The sequence below is a fragment of the Chiloscyllium plagiosum genome, chromosome 13, assembly GCF_004010195.1.
Source record: "Chiloscyllium plagiosum isolate BGI_BamShark_2017 chromosome 13, ASM401019v2, whole genome shotgun sequence".
NCBI lineage: Eukaryota > Metazoa > Chordata > Chondrichthyes > Orectolobiformes > Hemiscylliidae > Chiloscyllium > Chiloscyllium plagiosum.
In genome coordinates this window covers 15207634-15229719 of record NC_057722.1, presented here as the reverse complement: position 1 = coordinate 15229719, position 22086 = coordinate 15207634, and the positions used below count along the sequence as shown (strand labels likewise).

The window sequence follows — 22086 nt, the reverse complement described above, 5'->3', positions numbered from 1 at the left end:
ATGCCAATCAAGTGGGCTGCTTTGCTCTGGATGTTGTCATGAGTTCTGTTAGAACTGCACCAATCCACGCAAATGGTGGCTGTGCCATCATGTTCCTGACTTGTGCCTTGCAGATGGCAGACAGGCAATGGGGAATTAGGAAATTATTTAGAACAAAGTTCTCAGCCTCTGATCTGCTCTTGCAGCCACAGTATTTATATGACTAGTACACTTCAGTTTCTGTTCAGGTTCAATGGTAATGCAGAGGATGTTGATAGTGGGGAATTCAGTGATGTCAATGCCACTGAATATCAAGGGGCAATCGTTGGATGCTATCTTGTTGGAAACAATCATTGCGTGGCACTTGTACGGCGCAAATGTTAATTGCCACTTGATAATTGCCAGGGAGCGGTGAATGGTGTTGGACATTGTGCAATCATTAGCAATAACCCCACTTCTGACCTTCAAATAGAGGGAAGGTCATCAATGAAGCAGTTAAAAATGGTTGGGACTAGGACACTACCCTGAGGAGCTCCTGCAGTATTTTTAAATTCATCACTGGAATATGGATATCGCTAGCTAGGCCAGCACTTATTGCCAATCCCTCAATGTCATTGAGAGGGTATGGTAAGATACTTTTTTGAACTGCAATCCATTAGGCGTAAGAAATGCATGAAGAAGTTCTGGAGAGAGTTCCAACATTTTCATAGAGTGATGTCCTGGAAGTGAGATAACCGATCTACAACAGCCACAACCATCTTTCTTTGAGGCAGGTGTGACTCCAAGCAGCAGAGAGCTTCCCCTTGATTCCGACTGACTGTAGTTTTGCTGGGGCTCCTTGACGTGACACTCAGTCAAATGTGGCCCTGATGTCAAGGACTGTCACCCTCACCTCACCTCACCTCTGGAATTCAGCTCTTTTGTCCATATTTGAACAAAGGCCATAATTGGCTTAACAGCTGAGTGGCCCTGGCAGAACGCAAACTGGGCATCACTGAGCTGGTTATTGCTGAGCAGGTGCTGCTTGCTACCACTATGGACTGCTTGATGGACACATTCCATCACATTACTTATTGGGTAGTAATTAACTGGGCTGGATTTGCCATGCTTTTTGTGCACAGGACAGTCCTGGGCAATTCCCCAAATCATCAGATAGATGCCTGTATTGTAGCTGTACTGGAACAGCTTGGCGAAGGCTGTGACATATCCTGGAGGACAAGTCTTCAGTATTATTGCCAGAATGTAATCAGGGTCCATTGTCTGCACAGTTTCCAGTGCCTTTGGCTTTTTCTTGATCAGACAGTGAAACGAATCAACCACAGATTGGTTGGTTTCTTTGACACCACAAACCTCCAGAGGAGGCCAACATGAATCATTCGTTGTGAATGCCTCAGCCTTGCCCTTTGTGCTAATATGCTGGGCTCCCCCAACAATGAGGATGGGGGTATTTGTGCAGCCTCCTCCCCCAGCGAGTTGTTTGCTGGTCCACCACCATGCATGACTGGCTGTGGCAACACTCCATTGCTTAGATATTAAGGGTTGGGATTACCTAGCTCTGACTATGACTTGTCACTTGTACCATTTTGCATGGAAGTAGTTCTGTGTCCCGGCTTCACTAGGGTGACACTTCATTTCTAGGTATGCCTGGTTCTGCTCCTGGCTCCCCATTCTAAGCTGTGCAACCATGCAGCCACTCTGAGCACATCGACTGGCATGGTGATACCATTCTCAGCATTAACTTCAGTTTGCAGAAGAAAAATAATTAAAGAGAACATAACATCCAAGTCATATTTCCTCCACAGTTTAAACCTCTCAGGGTTGCATTGCTATCTCTACAACAAATGCAAATGTTTGGGGTTTGTGTGGCACGATACTGTTTGAGTTTGGTTCACTATGTTTGCAATACCAAATGATGAATCCAACACAAACCTCTAATATCACTGAGCTTCTACCATCTCATGATATGGAACAAGCATATCCATCAGAACAGTCTAAAACGTATACTTTGCAGCTTGGCTCAGCTGTACCAGGGAAGGCCATTTCAGCAGATTTTATTCTCAATTACACTGCAACAAATATAACATTTTTCAAAGATGATTGCCACAGATGCAAAGAACTAACTTACCTCTGAATTTCTGCCACAAGTTCTTAAAAACAAAATTAGGAGAAGTGAAATCAAGATACATTAGTCTATCTGAACTGTTCCCATTTCTGTGAAAATAAACTTTGAACTGTAGATGCTCACTTAATTTAGGAGACCAAGAATTTATGTTCCCTGCCAAAACTAACAAAAAGTGCAACAAGTTTAGTCACTTCCAAAGGATTCTGACCCTGGAGCTGTTAGTGGCTCACACAGGGCCTGCATTATACTGATCAATTCCGTCTGCATGCCAGAACCGAGAGCAAATTCTTCATTGAATCTGTTTAAAGCTGTCATGTGCAGTTTGGAGGTGGCCCAGTTAAAAATGAAGCACAGAGAAAACAATTTGGTTTTCTCACATAAATCTCAATGCTAAAATAAAAGTCTTGTTGCCCCTGATATTATTTCAGTCACTCCCCCACCCTTCAAATGCACGGGACAGCCACAGGGAACACCCTCCTTCTTGCCAAACCCCTGAGGGAAAAGGGGAGGACGTCCATGTGGGGATGTTCCTGTCAGGAGCCTCCACTCCTTCTGGATGGTAGGATGGAATGTCACAGCGTGTCTGAATGGTTGCGAAAGAGGAGGGCTTACAGTGGGAAACCACAATGAGCAGGGAGGTCACTCATTACCTGTACACTTGAACTTGGAAGCATCAGATTGCTACACAAAACAGCGGTATCACAATTGATCCTTACACCACATACGGCACACTCTGAACTGGCTTCAGCTCCAATGTTTTTTCGAAGCTTCATGGCTACACAGCCAAAGGGAAGCTCTGCTTATGTGGATCAACTTCCCAACATATGAATTCTGCTTCCTTTCAGGTGTACAGGTAGGGGAAAAAAAAGAGCACCACTCAGTGATACTCACATGAAAGTAGGGATTGGAGGTCAGTCAACTTTCAACCTGGGATTCCTCCTCTGACAGCCCACTTTCCCTTTCTCCCTCTCCCACAATCTGATCCCTTGATTTTCTGTCTCACTCCTTCCCCGTCCTCTCACACGATTTTACTTTGCCCCCTATAATGTCAACAGAACAATCTGCGGGGCTTTCTGTGAGAAAAACTTCCACCAGCACCATTACTCTCACCAGCAATTATTTCACACTGAAATGAAAGTAGTCAAGATTTTTCTCTCCAAGTGATACTTGGATGCAATTCGGTAAAAGGAATTTAAGAAAGCAATGAAACATTTTTGGCGGAAGAGACCTGACAGCCCCACTATCATTCCTCTCTCACTGTAATGTGGAGGAGCAGGTGTTGGACTGGGGTGGACAAAGTTAAAAATCACACAACACCATATTATAGTCCAACAGATTTATTTAGAAGCACAAGCTTTCAGAGTGCTGCTCCTTCATCAGGTAGCTGTGGAGTAGGATTATAGGACACAGAATTTATAGCAAAAGATCATAGCGTCAAACACTGATATATTGAACAAACCTAGATTGCTGTTAAGCCTTTCATCTTTTAGAATGGGTTGCAGCTTTTGATTCATTAATATGTAAATCTGTCACTGTCCTTGCGTAACCCTGTTACATTTATGAGGAAACCCTGTAAATTTGTCCACCATGATGGTGGGCTATGTGTTAACTCAAACACAACAAAAATCATGCGACTTTTTCCATGTATAATGTCATCAGGAGGATCTGGGTCTCGACAGAAAAGCATTTGGTCTTACAATGTGCCATGCCTTCCGTGTGCATGACTGTCCCATCAAATATTAATCTTCTTTACATCCTGGGTTTACTCAGGCCCCCAGTAGTAAAAGGGCACAATTTTCATCTTGTATCCCATAATGCCTCAGGGTTGATGACTGACCTGTACTGGTGTTACTTCTGCACCCCCTGAACCGTAAAATAGGATAGGAAAACATAAAGACAGCCTTGTAATTCAAGTGTGGGCGAGCAGAGAACAGGTTGTTTTGCAAGAGAGAGAATGCAAGAAAATATCTCACAATTTGTCCAATTTGCTGAGATTAGCCGACCATGGAGCAGACAGTGAGAAAATATAAATTTATGTCATCTCCCAAGTCCCCCTCCAAAACAGCAGCTTCCTGGGCCACAGGGGGATAGGAATCACGCCAGAAAACTAGGCTGCACAGTCATCTATTATTCCATCTCTCCATTTATGTAAGGGAAGTCTCCCGTGAACATACATTTCCTGCGGTGCTCCTGTCAGCCCACAGAATGCTCACTATTCTATTTCCATAAATTTGCAACAACAAAAAAATTACCTCTGCTGGTGCCTTCGCCTCTGAACAGTGGAGGCTTTTAAGACAAGCAGCAAATGTGTAAACACTCTTTAAGGACTGGAACAATTGACTCTCTTCACAAGTTAGTGGACTGCAGAAATAAGATTTGATGGAACTGGGTAGGGTGGAAGAGGGCAGAGTGGAGGAAATGGTGTTCTTCCTATGCGTCACATGCCCAGTGACAGAGGAGAAGAGGTTTTTCCTTTGTTTCTGTGTGTCGCTTATAGTCAAGGTCCTCCTAAAAATGTGCCAGGATGCATCTGCACTGGCTTACTTAGAAAGATCAATAAGCAGTTTAATCTGCGCACATGAAATTGGTCTATAAAACACAACTGCAGAAGCTGCGGCATGAACTTCGATTGGAAGCGATGATATTGCAGCCTTGTCATCACTGGTGAAACAGGTTCACCAAAGTATCACCTTCGAGGTAAACCACAGAATTTCCAACATTCTGGAAGATGGATGGTTCAAAGTGCTTTCTGGTTGCAGTGGTTCAACTGTAATCAATCAATTAAAAAAAAACACCAAAATATATTGCGCTCTGGAAGGGAGAGAGAATGTCCAATGTAGCGCTATGCATCTTCGTTCTTTTCCAATGTTGTCAGTCCATTTATCTGGTTCCTTCCTCTTCACTTTGGGTCAGTTCTTTCGGCAACCAACGTCAATATGAAGCACCATCCAGGAAACAGAAGCAAAGATCAGATAAATCCCACTCCAACTCCAAACCAACCAACTTCAACGGCAGGAAGGTGCAAAGGTGTTGTCTCTATGTCTTAAACTGCCAGTCATTAATTCCATGCTAATCTGACCACAATCAACGGTGTCCGACAAACACAACTATCTTATTTTGTACCAGGTATGAAGTCAGCCAGTGGAGTTTTGTCTCTGGTTCCAGCTGATTCCATGTTATGAGGGCTCCAAATGATATACTCAATCAAATGCTGATATCACATCAACTCCAGTTTGCCACGATTTCTGCAAACCCCATTTGCTCTCATGACAGACCAAAAAAAATGTTTATCTCTGCCTTCAACAGCCATAATGATCAATCCACAACCTCTAGGGATCATAATGATTCACAGTCCACAATGTGAAGAAATTTCTCCTGAACCCAGTTCATGTATATTGACACCTTATTTTGAGACTCTCTCTCCATGGTCTAGTTTCACTGGTCTGAAGAAATAATCCCTCAGTGCCTATCATGTCAAGCCCCTTTATGGCTTTGAATGTTTCAGTGAGATGGCTGACATTTATTCTGGTGACTCTCCATTCCATTTACGTTTGTAAAAGCTCTTAGTGGGTTATTATATTACATTTACAAACCTTACTCTCTGATTTTACTTTTTCCCTTTGGCATACTTTGTTTCAGGAAGTTTCTATGTCATACTTTCGGCCTTCTCAATACACTGAAGCTACTACACTGTAACCTTCCCAGGTCGGAAGGTTTGGATCCAAGTCATCCTGGATTGTGGAATTTTCCACACTATATAATGATGTCAAAATTGCTTAAACACGGGTGTATGAACCTGAAAACCTAACAGATGAAAATATTAATCTGAAACAATAAACCCTGATCAAAGATTATTTGCAGTAACAAAATGGTTTTACATATCTAAATATTGTACCTTCCATGTTTTTATACCCAGAGTGCTGCTGTAAATTATGCTCATATAAAGGAAATGCTTGAGTCTGCTCAAAGAGATTTCTGGACAACTGGCATTTCCAAACAATTGATTCCAGACTGGAGTGATTACAATGGATGCAAGTATTTGATGTTGCAGTAATTAATTTTTCGGTCCCCTTTGCTGATTTCTAAATTTCATAATCCTCAGACTTCTATTCTTCACAACATTACAAATCTTTTATTATCCTTAAATACCCTAATAAGACATGAGTAATTTTTAATGGAAAGCATTTTTTTGCTGAATGCTTTGAATCTTTATGTTCAAAACATTTTCCACTGTTTACTTACCCGTCATTTTTTAATCTCGTGATCCAAACAATCTTAAGCAACTCAGCCCATTACACACACAAACACACGGCTTTGTTTACAATACTTGTTTGGGAATAGATTAGAGGAAGTTTCTCTTAAACTTCATATGGAATTTAAATGTACAATTTCTACAGGATCGTTCACTATGAGATTACTCATTAAAGTACTGTATTTCATTGAGACAGGTTTAATGATCTAGGCCTTAAAGGCACAATTTGAAACTTGCAGCTGATGTGAAACTCGGGATCATGGTAAACTCTTCAGGAGGAAAGTGCAGACTTCAAAGTGCCAACAACAACGATGGACAAACAAGTGGCAGATAAAGTTTAATGAGGGGGAAATGTGATGTGATTCATTTTGATAGGAAGTACATGGAGTAACAACATAAAATAAAAGGCTCACTTCTAAATGGGATTCAGAGCAAAGGAACTTTGGTGCATATGTGCACAAGATATTAAAGATGCACTATCTTGAGCAAAAGGTGCATAAAAATATATAGCATCCTAGGTTTATTATTAGGTGCATAGAGTACAAGTGAAAGAAAATTAAAACTTATTGAAGTTGTACAGGAGATGAGTTTGGTCTGACCTGAAGTACTGAGTCCAGTTCTGGACACTACAATTTAGGAAAGGGGAGGGAGTTCAGAAACAGATTATTAAGAAAGATTCCAAGGATCTGGAACTCCTGTTACAAAGGCAGATTGCAAATGTTGGGCCGTTTCCTGTGTAGAAGTAAAAGCTGAAGAGATTTGATAGAAGCATTCAAATTTATTAAGGATGTGGACAGAGTGGATAAGGAGAAACTGTTTCTATTCGTGAAAGGGTCAAGAACAGGAGAGCACAGATTTAAAATAATTCACAAAAAAAATGACAACAGGAGAAAAAACTTTTTTCACACAGTGAGTGGTTAAGATCACTGCCTTAAAGGTGTTGTGGAGCTAAGTTCAATCAAGGTATTTGAAAGGGAACTAAATTATTCCCTGAAAAGGAAGAATTTGTCGGGTTACTGGGTAAAAACAGAAGAATGGCACTGCGTGAATTAGTCAGAGAGCCAGAGCAACACGGTGAGCATGAGCATCTACTTCTGTGCTACAACAATTCTGTGATTGTACAAGACGATATTCTAATACAAGATAAAATGTCTTTATCCCGACTTGGTTAATGACATTTTGATTCAGAGTGGTGTTTCTGGGTTTATAGCACTGTCAAGTAATATCTACCGTACCTTTACAGTTGATTGATAACAGGCCAGATTGGATTGGTCCATTGCTGTTAATGCCAGTGTTGTAGCTATACTGGAACAGCTTAGATAGAGGTACAGCTTGTTCTGAAACCTAAATCTTTCAGCACGATAGCCAGTGCCCAAAACCTTTGCTGTGTCTATTTCATTCAACTATTTCTTAATATTGCATGGATAAAACTAATTGACTTAAAAGATGTCTTTTGTGAAGTTAAGAAGGCAGCAGAGCTAGGTCATCCACTTGGCATTTCTGAGTCAGGTTTGTCACAACAGCTTCAGTGTTGATTTTTTTGAACTCATCTGCTGCCTTTCCCATCTCTGAGGATGAGGATAATCATGGAATCTCTTCTGACTGTTAGATGTTTAATTGTCTGTAACCACAAATGACTTTGATCTGCTCTATGACCTGCTCTCAATCTAACGTGTCCACTCTTTAGCATGCGTTGTACTCTGTTGGAACTACACTGGGATGGGACCTCATTTTTAAGCATGTCCAAAGCTGCAAGAGATATGCTGTCCTGCACCCTTCACTGAAGCAGAGCTGATCCCCTGGCTTGATGGCCATGGTGCAGTGAAGGATGTGCCAGACCATGAGGTTATAGGGACATTTAAAACAATTCTGTTGCATCCGACGGCCCAGATTCCCATGCAGATGCTTAGTTTTAAGCTCTTGGGCCTGTTCTGAATTTATCGTATTGAGCACAGTAGTTAAGAAACCTTGATGGAGGGTGTCCTCAGTTTGAAGATCGCACTTTTGCTTTTACAACGACTGTACCACAGTCACTAGCATGGTTACGATCATGTACCAATACAGGCATGTTGGTGAGGACAAGGTTTTGGCCATTCATTGGATCCCTCACCATCTGCCTTGGGTCAAATGTAATTACTGGGTCCTTTTACTTGACCAGATCAGTCGGTCATAGTGATATCAACGCAGCAGTCAGTGATGGACACTGAAGTCACCATACAGTGTTCACTCTGTGCCCTTGTTATGCTCAGTGTTTCTTCCGACTGGATTTCAACATGACGATTGGTGAAGGAGAGCGGAAAGTGGCAATCTGCAGGGGATTTTCATGTTCCATGATGACATGACACTTCATGCTGACTATAGTCACTATTGAGGGTTCTTGAGCCACCCATTCCATTCCCACTGTTCCCCTAGCAACGGCCTGTGATCCTACTCCTCTGTTACTCAAGTAACACACATAGGTCCCACATGCAATCTGTTTGCTCAGCAATGGCCACCCCATGATATTGCCTATCAATGACCAGTGGTCCCACTCCCTCACTTTTCCCTTTGTAACGGCCAGTAGTCCAACACGACTCAGTTTGCCAAACAATGGCCTGAAAACTCACTCCCACTCTGGTCCCCTAGTAGCAGTTTCTGTCTCAATGCCCACGTTGCTCCCCCAGCAATGATGTGCTGCACCACATCCAGATTGTTCCTTGAATGTTAGGCTTTGGCCACCATCTCTGTTCGGCTGCCTGTTTATACGACAGGACAGATGGTGATGGAGAAGTCCTGGATGTTAGCAGAAAGGTATGCTTCAGAGTCTATGATTACATCAGACTGTTATCTAAACAGTCTGTAGGACACTCAGACACTTTTGATACATGTTCCCAAAAGTTTATGAAGCACCTAGCAAGGTTGACTGGGCTTAGCATACCATTGTCGAATCCAATACAGAGGTCAATTCCAACAGGGTTCATCTAGTTTCATCTTTAGTAGACTTTATTGAAGAAATTTAATATAACTGAGTGGCTTGTTAGAATATTCCTGAGACAACCACTTGGCTGTAAATCTGAATGACATTCAGCCCAGACCAGGAAAAGATAGCAAATTTGCTTCCTAAGGAATATTAATAAGCCGGTTTTGTTTTGAAAGACAGTCTGGCACTTTCCTGCTCACAATTACTGATACCAACTCTTTATTTCATCTTTGCTTAAAATGAATACAAATTTCCCAGTTTGAACTCATATTTTATAATCATTAATCCACACCCCTGGATTACAAATCCAGTATCTGGGTGACAATGCTACTTCACCAGTAGACTGGCCAAATTTATTTCTGACAGCAAACCCCCAATGTCATGAAAGGCATGGGACTTTCCTCCCTTGACCTGACCTCCTTTCAGCACATCCGAAGGTGACCTTTGGATTTCTCTCTTCCTACTTCCCCTTCAGATAATTGCTGACTGCTACATTGTTGAGATTCTTTTCACCACAACTTAAAACACCCCCATACAACATATTCTGGGAAAAAGAAAATTCTATGTCTCGGTTCTGAGGGCACACAAAACAGCTCAAGCAAGAACTCAATCTCTTATTCAAACTCACCATTTCTCAGCAGACAACCATGCATCACCTCCCTCTGCAATCCCCTCATCCTCCAATCAACACAAGCTTGACACCACCTAAGCGTCGCTGTGTTCAGGCCCCTGTCTTTTTTTTGACTGTGGTTACATCCTGCAATCTACAGGCGTTGACCTTGGTTTCTCAAATTGAAATAAAACTCATCTTTTCAAGTCTGTGACCTTGGTGCCTTGCTCATGCAAGACTTCACACACAAAGAACAACTTGTTGATGCTTTGCCCATTCAGTAGCTTCGCATTAGAATGCCAATCTCCTCCCCCAGTCCTTCAGATGCATTAAACTGAGAGTGTGCAGAATCTTCACAACAGCAATTTCTTGCATAGGTTTTTGAGATGCATGAGTGTTGTTTGGAAATTTAGGAAATCCATCAGATATGACTAAAATGTACAGCGTTCTGACTTTCAGCATGACCTCACCTCACTATTAAATCACCCTCTACACAGCTTGTACATATTTTTATGATATCGCCAGGCAATGGGGGCAGCTGTGGTCCAAGTCAGCAGGGCACTATATTTTATATTAGGTTAAGACAGATTTTGCAGGGCTGTTTAACTTCAACTCCTTTCTGCAAGCTCAGTGCCGTCATTATTTTTGGCCCGAGCTCTGAATTATAGCAATTGTAATCTAATATTGCCAGGTCTTCACAGTAATTAAAGGGCAAAGTTCCTCTCTCTCTCTGCACTTCCTCTCAGTCCCCAATGACTCTCCCAGCCTAAAATTAAGTTTGCAAGCTGTAAATGCATAGCAAATGTTTAACATGCACATTCAGTTGGCAATTAGGAAAGCAAATGCAATGTGAGCATTCATTTCAAGAGGGCTAGAATACAAAAGCAGGAATGTACTGCTGAGGCTGTATAAGGCTCTGATCAGACCGCATTTGGCCTATTGAGAGCAGTTTTGGGGCCCTGCATCTCAGAAAGAATGTGGCTGGTGTTGGAGGGGCCCAGAGGAGGTTTACAAGAATGATCCCATGGATCAAGGATTGTTATATGACGAGCAGTTGAAGACTGTGAACCTGTACTTGAGTTTGTAAAGCTGAGGGGGAGAATCTGTTTAAAACTTACAGAATACAGACAGGCCTTGATAGAACAGATGAGAAGAATGTGTGTCCACGAGTGTGACAGACTAGGACTCGAGGGCACAGCTTCAAAGTAAAGGAACGATCCTAGAGAATGGATATGAGGAGGAATTTCTTCAGGAAGAGGGTGATTAATCTTTGAAACTCATTGCCGCAGAAGGCTGTGGAGGTCTAGCCATTCAGTGCATTTCGGACAGAGATAGATGGGTTCTTAACTAGTATGGGGATGAAGGGTTATGGGAAGAAGGCAGGAGAATGGAGTTGAGAAACATATCACCCTTGGCCCAAGTAATGGAGCTGACTCAATGGGCCAAATGGCCTAATTCTGCTCCCTTATCTTATGGTCTTGTACTCAAACCACAATTACAAATATGAGTGGGCCTGTAAGCCTTTGGGTGAACCAATATTAAGATGGGACAAAAGGTTTCCACCATAAACCAGTACCCATATCGAATACTTTTAGCTTCAATGGTGGTCAGATATGCAAAATAAAGGACCTGCATTCATACAGCACCTCTCATGGCCTCAAGGTATTCCCAAAATGCTTTACAGCTGGTCAAGTATTTTTAAAGTGCAGTCACTGTTGTAATGTAGGAAGCACAGCAACCAAGTTGAGCACAAGTTCCCTCAACCAGCAAAGCAATATTGCTCAGAAATTGAGCCCTGACATGTTGATTAACGGGGTACATGTTGTTGAGGACACAAGGGATAACTTCCCGGTTCTTCTTCACAATCGTGTCACAAGATCTTACGTTCTCCTGAAGGGGAAGATGGGATATTGGTTTAACAGATCACCCGAGGGGCACCACATCTGACACTGCAGCACTCCCTCAGTGCTGCAGTAGAGTATGTCAGCTCTGATCTTGTGTTCATGTTCTGGAGTGGGACCTAACCCCTGATCATCTGGAGCACTACCAAATGTGCTGACATCTACAGTGACTTGGCCAGTAACCATTGGCAATGGTGGCTAGTGTACCTCGGTGTACGAGCACCAAGACTACAATCATGCTGCTGTTTCAAGGATTACACACTGGATTTGAAAAAGGCACCATTTTCCCAGAAAAAAAGTACTGGAGCTATATAAAAGCCACCTTTAATGAAGGGCATCATGTGGGGATGTGGTGACAGTTACCTGCAATGCTTCTTTGCACATTTACCAGCAAACGGAAAAAAAATCTTCACTTTTTCATGAAGGCACAGCTATGGATTTCACTACTCTGAATTTATCAAGCTACTGTATAAAGGGTTTCATAAAAAAATCCGACTCTCCGTTCATGAAAGTTGAAGTGCAGAGCATTGGGTGGGAAGAAGTATTTCTTCTACTGTAAATACAAAATAAGTTTGAGGAAAACAAGTGTGATTTCAGACAGTCCCTTACATGACATCTAGCTGCTCCACAAGATTTTACAGGGTAATGAAGTCCATTTGAAGTGTTGTCACTTTCACTACATAGAGAATCGTATTATGGAGTATGGTCAGTATCAATAAAATACTTCAAAGCTCATTAGAACCTTGGTGCTCCCCAAGCACTATTTTTAAGGGAAATAAAGGATATTTACTATTATTCCAAGCCTCTGTGCTGCTTTGTACAGTAAACATGGACCGATTATTACAGCAAGTATATCTACATATAAATAACCCTGTCTTCAGGCAGATTACAAGACGACAATGAACTGGCCTTCAGCTCGACACAGCAGTATGAGGTAATGTCCATCTCACTGCAAAAGGCAACCTCCTTGTTGTTGTTACAAATTGCCATTTATTCCCAGCCTCTTTAAATATTACAGAATACACCACATCAGCACATTGAGTGGCAACTTGAGAGAAGTGTCGACAAAATATGGGAAAATGGCTACACTTTAACACAAGTACACTGTACAATCCCCATAAAATAAAGTCCATCAGCACTAAAGTGACTGTTAGTGACTGCCATTTAGCACATGTTTTGACCACATTACCACTTAGCAAAGAGGTAAACATACAGATAAAACCTTACAAATAAACTGCAAGCTTTATATGAAGATCTTTCCACGTAAAAGGCAAATTGGCTGCAACTGATGATGAATAGTATGACGGAAACTTTTAGAAAAGAACCATCAGAAAATATAATCAACAGGAAGAAACAGAATCAGCAGAATGTGTAATTTTACAGAAGTTCATGTTTGTAGAATCTACGCAGCTGGTTAGTTTTTGTGAGGTGAGGGTGAGCACGCAGGGCACATGGATGCCCAAAGGGTACAGGAAGTACATGGATAAAAACCTGGTAACAGCTAATAAACCACATATTTTATCTCCTGTTAAGAACAGCCACAATTCATTCAGCTTGGAGGGAGCTTGCAAATGATCATGGCTGTCCTCCAGTCCTGGAAGCAGACTTGTTGAGAGCCTCACCCGCAAGCAATCTGCCTCTAAAGCATGCAGTACAGGATCCTGGAACCTTCAACTGCACCACATCGTCCTGCACTCACAACACAGACATGGGGAGCTGCAAAGGAGCATGTTCTTCAGCAGTAGGTATGTTCGAGAGTGCGCAAATGCTTGTTTGCTGCTGTTATCTGCTAACAGCACATCTGAAAGCCAGCACACGTAAACGTGCAGTGGCAACCTCGAGAGTGAGATCCAGACAATTCTGTTCAAATTTCACACGCTGAACTAAAGGGCTGCCTTCACTTCACTGAAGTTTCAATTTGAGAAGCTTCACCAATAGGTTGGAGAATTTGAGCCACATGCGAAGACTTGACATAACCTGGGTTAAGAGCAGATATAGTACTGAGGGAAATACTGCCTTTCTGTAGCTGATATCCATCCAACCAGATGTTGAACTTACATTTTATGGAATCTTGCTGTTTGCCCCACATGTGGACAATACAGTAATCCACAAAGACCATGAAATCTGGGTGGACCTGTGCTACTCTTATCTTAACATCATTAGAGACATCACTGATTCTGAATGGCAGTGGCTCTCAAACTTAAATGGTCATATGCTTTGAGTTTCACATCCTGCCAAGTTGCTTTACAGGAAGCAACCTTCTCCTTAAAATCCTTTATCGTTAGCAGATTCAACATCCTGCAAATGAATTCTAAGTGGATGTTCACATGGTGTCAAACCAGAGACAACCTTGTTCTGGCAGACAAATTGGTCAGCAGGGCTGGACGGTCCCAAAGCTCCTCACCACATTATGGGAAAGTGAAGTGTGCCCAGTCCAATACATTTCTCCATCCTAAAAAGGGCAATTTATTAGTGAAGTGATTTGAAAGGACTTGGCACACAACACCACAGCATAGATGCCAGTATCGCTCCACTTAATGTGAGAGACATTCTGAAGATGTACTTAGACTGACGTGAGATCCAACCTTGTTCCAGTGGTTTCTAAAAACACAATTCACGCAAGCGAAAACTTAAAAAATATTACCAGACTGGCAGCCTGAGCAAGCCACAAGATACAGCTCTTCCCAGCAATCCCTCTTGGTGAGTTCAGGCAGCTTTGTGTTTGGCTCACATCCAGCACTCAAGACACAGGAATTACAACAGGAGAAAAAGACCACGGTCTATTTACTTCACCTTCTCCCATCCTGGTAGTCACATGATACAACGATAATGGAATGGTTGACTAATCGCAGCAATCAATCTTCAGCAATTAGTCTGCAACAGATCCAGACATGAGGCAAGGAGAAACCCCAGTGATGAAGGAGCTCTGGGATCCATAAGCCCCAAAGTCCAGTGTTCCTTCCAGGCACTTAGCACACATTCATGTCTCAAGATCTGCATTTCTGGGAACTAGTGGCATCAATGCGGGCCTTCTGCAATGTACAAGCAGCTTTAATTCATCCCCTCAAATTGCTCTCTTCAATACCACCAGTGACAGACCCACAGCCACAACTGCTTCACTTTTCTGTTTCGACAGCTCAAATTGCCCTGCGCAGGCACAGCCTGTGATTAAAACTGCAAAGTCAATCACACTGCTGAATGTTTTTACCTTCACAGTTCAAGTCAACAGATGATGAAAAAAAATCGACAATATTGCATTTCTTTGAAATGTTACCTGCAGCAATGAAATTGTATCAGAATAAACAACCAGATGAGAAAAGAAACTGGAAGTTCACAGAATATAACAAAACATTTAATGAAAATGATAAAAGGAAGGGCTGTTCAAAGGAAGCTACATTGTTGGGGCTCCAGTTACTTGTCAATCTAGTGTGCAAGGCTTGGGCAGCTGATGAACAGGTGTGCGTCACCATGGAAGCCAGCTAACACACACAGTTTTTTTTAACTAACAGGTTGAAATTCCAGGATCTGCTGATGTTAGCTGTTCAATGCAGCGAGGAAGTAATGCAGTTAGTGGTCTGTTGAGCTGTGTCATGAAAGTATACAGTCAAGCTGCAAGTGGGAGTCAATGTCACATGACTGAGAAATGGCACAATGAAATCATTATTCCCAAGTGAACTGAAAACTCCATTTGCACAACTGTGGGAATAAAATTGTGTACAGCATCACTCTCCTGGTTTATGATGTCAGCAAAATAAAGGTAATCTCTTTTGCAGGGGTGCTCCCACTCCAATCCCCACAGGAAAATATCATCTTCCAAACAAGATTCATGTGTAATAATTCCAGAGCTCTATCAAAAAGAGCTCACTCAGCATAAAAATCCAGTTGCTGAACCCTCATCATTATTGTGTGTAAGATATATAAGGTGGCAGCAAGAATCCACGGAACCACAGTAAGATTCCACTCAATGTTACCATCAGCTTTTCCTCTTAAAATCATAAATGCTTTCCTGGATTATCCATTTGCTGCACTATCAAAAGGTGACATCATCTGTAAGATGACAAATCAAGGCCACACTTGCTCTCATAAGTGGACATAAAAGATCCCTGAATATATTCAAAGATAATCAGGGAATTTACCACAGGATTCTGGCCAATATTTATTTCTCAGCTTGCACTGTTCATAAAACAAATTTGATTTGCTGTTTTGGGGGGAGCTTCCTATGCTTGAATTGGCTGCTGTGTTTCCCAAATTGAAACAGAAGCTATTTTTCAGAAGTATCTCACTGGCTGTAAAGCATTTTGAGTGCTTTTGGATCCACGGTCAGGAAAGACAATGAATAAATGCAAGTCTTTTCAAATCCTCTACTATTGTATGAAATTTCCATTACATTAGATCCATCAATAAAGCTTAAAGCAATGACAGTTATAGGCCTCAATAAAATTGCCTTGGGTCTTAGAAGGACAGAGGCACAAAGACAAGTGACAAAGGACACTATTTGAGTCCACTATGCATCAGGTAAAAACAAGGACTTCAATGACCACTGATACTGCAATAAACAGTTGCCACACGTCATCACTAAGCAATGCATAACACAACGCAATTGAATTTAGCAACTCAAGAGGGGCTGTATCATTGTATCATTTGTGGGACAAGTCTTATTAAGCTATGTCTTGTTAACAAAACTCTAAACTACTATTTCATGCCATTGTGCCAAAGTTCAAACTGAAATGAACTTGGAGAGAAGTTAAAGATCAACTTGCAGCTAAGTTCAGACATTTCAGCTTGAAGCTTTAGGAAGCGCCTGGGTAATAGTGACCATATATGTTAAAATCCGCAGCATTCCAAACACTGGTTTCAATCTGCAGAATTGACTAGAATTCTGAAATCATACAATCCAGTAGCTTTTCTTTTTGTTTTTTTTAAATGGATCAATTAGTGGCCTCTTCGTCAACATATGAAGGGGCTGTTATTCACGACAATCAAGGGTCATTAGGCTGGAGGATTAACTGTCCCAATTCTGTTCCATGGATTTCTGGAATTTTGTTTTAATCAATACAAGATGATTAGGGGTTTAGATAGGGTTGACCATGAGAACCTTTTTCCACATATGGAGTCAGCTATTACGAGGGGGCATAGCTTTAAATTAAGGGGTGGTAGGTATAGGACAGATGTTAGGGGTAGGTTCTTTACTCAGCGAGTCGTGAGTTCATGGAATGCCCTGCCAGTAGCAGTGGTGGACTCTCCCTCTTTATGGGCATTTAAACGGGCATTGGATAGGCATATGGAGGATAGTGGGCTAGTGTAGGTTAGGTGGGCTTGGATTGGCGCAACATCGAGGGCCAAAGGGCCTGTACTGCGCTGTATTTTTCTATGTTCTATGTTCAATACCATGTGAACAGCATTCCACAATACCACCTATTTGTTTATGGAAGCTAAAATCGGTGGTCTTGCTCACAAAGTTTTTTTTACACACCAGTTATTTTGTTTCAAGGCTGTATCGCAGATAATTATTAAAAACAAAACACAAAATATTCAAACTGAGAGGAGGAAGAAGAGAAACATTTTCTTTGACATTGTATCTTTAAATTGCCTCAGGATATGCCAGTTCATTTTTAATAACAGTCAATGAAGTGAAGTTTTTTTGCAAAGTAGCTATGCTTGCAATGTAGGAAATGCAGTCAATAATTTGAGGAAGGCAAAGTCCCAGAAACAACATTGAAATAATAATGACCTGAAAAACCTGATAATTTAGTGATGTTAATAAAGGGTAAATGTTCACCAGGACTCTGGGAAGAATTCTTCCAATACTCTGGAAACAATATGCAGTGGGAGATGGGAGGAACTTAACTTTCACTTAATATTTAAGTTGAAACTGAACTCCTGAAATGTAACTGGCAAAGCAACACTTGACTCCAAATATTTAGTATTAACTGACCCCTTCCAAGTTTTACTATCCTGCAATCCACATCTTGTTTGAACCTCACTGATGATCCTATTCAGAGCACCAAGATTATAGTTATTTGTTCGGTTACGCCTTCTGCCTTTCTGTTATCCCAAAGATGTCCAGACAAGGTTACAATTTAACTAATTCATTGTGAAAGGAGAGGAGTGGGGGAGGGGGCAAGAGGAGGGAGCTGGAAGAAAGTGGGTTATAGTATATTTTTCCAGTAATCTGTGGCCAATTGCAGGCAGATTTCTTTTCAATACAAACAAGCTGGTGACCTCAATGCACTTGGACAGATTTCAGAGTGGGTCTGCCTATAAGCTGATTACTGGACTGCATTTAAATTATGTTATCACAAACTTACTGCATGTAATCTATTTTCCAACTGGCAGACTCAAAAGATAAATCTGTTTACTCAGGGACTCTGTTGCTTTTAAATAAAACAAGCATTTTAACCGGCTAAATCCGAAAGGTAATGGACCAATATTTGCCAGCCATTAGCAAACTTGTACACAGCCGTGGATCTGTGCAATATTCAAGGTTACTGGCTTTCAATCTTTGAACTGTCATTCCCCAGTCAATAGCCATATTTAAAAATGTACTCTTAATTGTTTCTTTACATGTTCCAATATTCACTCCAGTCATATCCTTGAATATTCCAGTCATTCTACTGCAAAGCCCATGAGAGAAACTCCTGTTTCGAGATATGTTGAGGGCCAAACAACTTTAAAAAGCCAAAAGACTGTATCAAAATCAGAAACAAAAACAGAAATTGGAGAAGCATCACTGAACCCAAAACTTTAATGCTGGTTTTGTTCCACAGACGTTACCAGACCTGCTGAGTCTTCCCAGCAATTTCTGCTTTTGCTTGCAATTTCAACTAATCCTGCCAGCAGTGGCATCTCATAAAATCAGGTAAAATGGTGGGGTTTGCACTTGGTTGACATTTGATTATACTCTCCACTGAAATGGATGGTCAGCAAAATGAGTTTTGGGTAAATCGCATGGATCCCTGCTTGGTAAATAAGGATAGAATTCCCACTTTGAGCCCAACGAAAGATGCAATGAAACACAAATATTATTTAAAACTTCATAAACCTTTAGATTTTGTGGGCCTCATGAGATTTCCTTTCATTTAAGACTCTCTTTGCTGGGCTTGAAAATGCTGTCACTGTAGTCTTCCCTCACATCTCATCTCCCCAGTGTAACATAAAAAAATGAAAGTCACACAAACAATCATCATATTTTTGTTTTGACTCCCTGTTGCTTTGGATAAAGGCCAGCCACCAGCTTTCCTCACTCCTAACAGAACTTCTGTTCAATCTGTTTGTACGTCTCTCCCATTGCCCTTCACAACTCCTCTGCTGAACTCCTATTTCTGCCATGTTCGGCTGACCCTCTCACTCTGCTTTAGAATGAGCCAGGGCTGGAGGGAGTTCTATTTCTTATTAAGATGGAACTCTGACCATTCACTATTAAATATATCAGTTAGGATTCATTATATAAATGAATTATAGTGAATGGATGGTTACTTGAGTATACATGAACAAGTACTTTTTGACACAGAAGTCGAATCAGATAATATATACCTTAGTGTTTCACTCTGGAATTAATTCTATTCGACATAAATATTGACTCTGATGTCTTATTTTATCAACTGGCTAATGGGGCTCTTAGGGTCACTGGCAAACTCTCTTTAAATAAGAGTGGTTTGCAATTTTATTTACTCTAACAAGGACAACTTGCACTGAATGCCTTTAGCCTGCGAAAATTGCCCCAGTGTACTCCACTGTTGCATTATCACAAAATGCCGAATCAAGTCATTTACGGAGGCATTCAAGCAGCTGCTCAAAGGTGGGTCTTCTTCAAGGAGGAAAGTGAGGCAGAGGTATATTTTGAAGGGAAGTCCAGCACTTAGGGCCCAGGCCTGAATAGCGGAACGATGAGAACCCAGGACATACCCGAGGCCAGAATGAGATGAGCACAAAGGATGTTATAGGGTGGGAGAAGGTCAGGAGGCAAGCAGCCATGGAGGAAATTGAAAACACAGGATGAGGATTTTAAAAGTGAGGCATTGGAATGAAGATTTATCGCATTATTTCCATCTGGCTCCGACCCACCACATTCTCTTTCATATGAAGTGAGAGAAAAAAAATTACAATTATAAAACACTTGTCAATTAAATTTGGGACATAATTCGATCAGGAAAGAGATAGCTCCCCTAATGGCTTCACTGGTACGCGCACTGCCCTGTGTATGGAGTGAAGCTACAGGGGATTAGAAAAATCCCTGTTGCAGTCCTAAATTAGCGGATCTCAACTGAGGTGGCAGCAAGGAGACGACAGCACCTTCAGAAGAAACTGCTGCAAAAGATGTGAAACTGCTAGGGTTACAGCTGGCTCAGGAAAGGAGGAGGGTGGCTGTAGCTTCTTCCACCTGGAAAGGCGGCTGTTTCTAACCGTTCCTATGTGAGAGAATATCACAGATTTTTTTTATATAGACTAACAGGAAATACACAAACTGCAACAAACATTATCACCGATTTCTAATGAGGCAGAAGGAATGACAGACATTCCCCACTGGCAGAATTTAATGAAATCAAATCTATCGCATTACAGAAATTGTGAAGCACGTTTTCACCAAGTACATGAAGAAAGTAAATTACAACAATCTGCTGAATTGCAGGAATACATAAAGCTCATTGTCACAAAGGTGGCGTAACATACACAGGCAAAGTAAAGCCATCAGCATATGATGCGCCTTTCCTCTGCTTTGACTACCTTAGACCAAGACAAAAAGGGAGGAGTTGGCTGTGGAGAGGTGGAGAGAATAGATAATTCAGGGACAGGCAAGTGGGGGTTATTATGCCTGCCTGATGTTGTAGAAACAGAGCTCCTCCGTTAACTTGGGGCTCCTGGTGCTCAGGAACCCACTCGTCTACATTGCACAACAGACTTGTGCATTTGAGCAGACTTGCTGGCTACTGACCTTCTTCCAAATCCCTGGAATTCTCTTTAAATTGCTGACAATGCTCAAAACCCCCGTGTCAGCCTCGAAAGGAGTTTGGTGGGGGCGAGGGCGGCTTGAGCACTTACAGGTAAAATAATGTGAATACACTTTGCCCCCCAGCGATTAACACTTGCAGGTAAATGTGCTGCATTGTTATTCAACTGGGATGGGAGGGACCAGCCTCCAGAGGTGGGTCTCCAGGACGACAGAGGCAGTAGCTCTATTATTGGCATTGTTGCTGCTGTGGAGACAGCTGCAGTCAGCTCAGAAACAAAAACAAGAAGGGTGCACTGAAGAGGTTTCCCCAATGTAAGGTCTGAGCACCAACCAGTCCTTTGGTTACCTGCTTTGTTTGGCATCTCTAATCCTGTGCATCAGGATTAAGCAGCAACAGTGTCCTGAATGAGGCATCCCATGTTATTGCTGTGAGTGTTGAGTGACCTGGTGATAGGCACAGATACTGGTGCAGCATCATGTACCCTCAATCAGTAGATTGCCCCGGCAAGACAGCAGACACAGAGACAACGGTGCAATCCCGTTACATTTCAATATCAAGTAGGCACACAGCAAAGGAAAGGAAAAATCCACATTATTGTATTACAGAATGGTATTTGTTTTTAAAATAGTCTGTTAAAATGGAAACGCCAGCCCCCTTTGGCAGTGTCAGCAGCACAGGGACACGTTTTGTACAAATCCTTCCATTGATTTGGGGGTGTATGAAGGAGCTCTGGTTCAGGCTCCCAGATGTGACCAATATCTAACAGACTCTGAACTGGCTGTCTGGGTATGTCACAGCCAATAGATCAACCAATTCCGTCAGATTTCACCGGCTGAGGGAGGCCAGCTCCACACCAATGTATTTAAAAACCAAAGAAAAGTTTGCCTCAAATTTAAAGGCCTTGGATTGCAATCACAACTTTTCACTCACACTCACACACACACACACACACACACCCGGGGGTGGTGGGGGGGGAGAGGGGTTCAGTGTTGGGGACCCACTCAGAGCTAAAGATCAGACATTCTGGAGCAAGCAAAGCAGAGAGGAATTAATAAACAAACAAACAAACAAAACTCCGGGTGCAGCTTATGTCAGTGTGTGTGAGAGAATGTATCTGTCTGTGTGTGAGAGAGAGAGAGTGTCTTTGTGTGAGAGTGTCTGTGTGAGAGAGAAAGTATGTGTCTGGGTGTGTCTGTGAGTGTTTGTGTGAATGTGTGTGTCTGGGTGTGAATTTGTGTGTGTGTGTCTGTGTGAGAGCGTGTCTGTGTGTGTGTCTGTGTGAGAGAGTGTGTGTCTGTGAGAGAGTGTGTGT

At 41.9% G+C, this 22086-nt stretch overlaps 1 protein-coding gene across 1 annotated transcript in view; it reads right to left on the bottom strand.

Moving 5' to 3' along the window:
- Positions 1–22086, bottom strand: part of LOC122555783 (heparan-sulfate 6-O-sulfotransferase 1-like) — a 270554-nt gene that overhangs the window by 247019 nt on the left and 1449 nt on the right. The gene's annotated exons all lie outside the window — the stretch shown is intronic.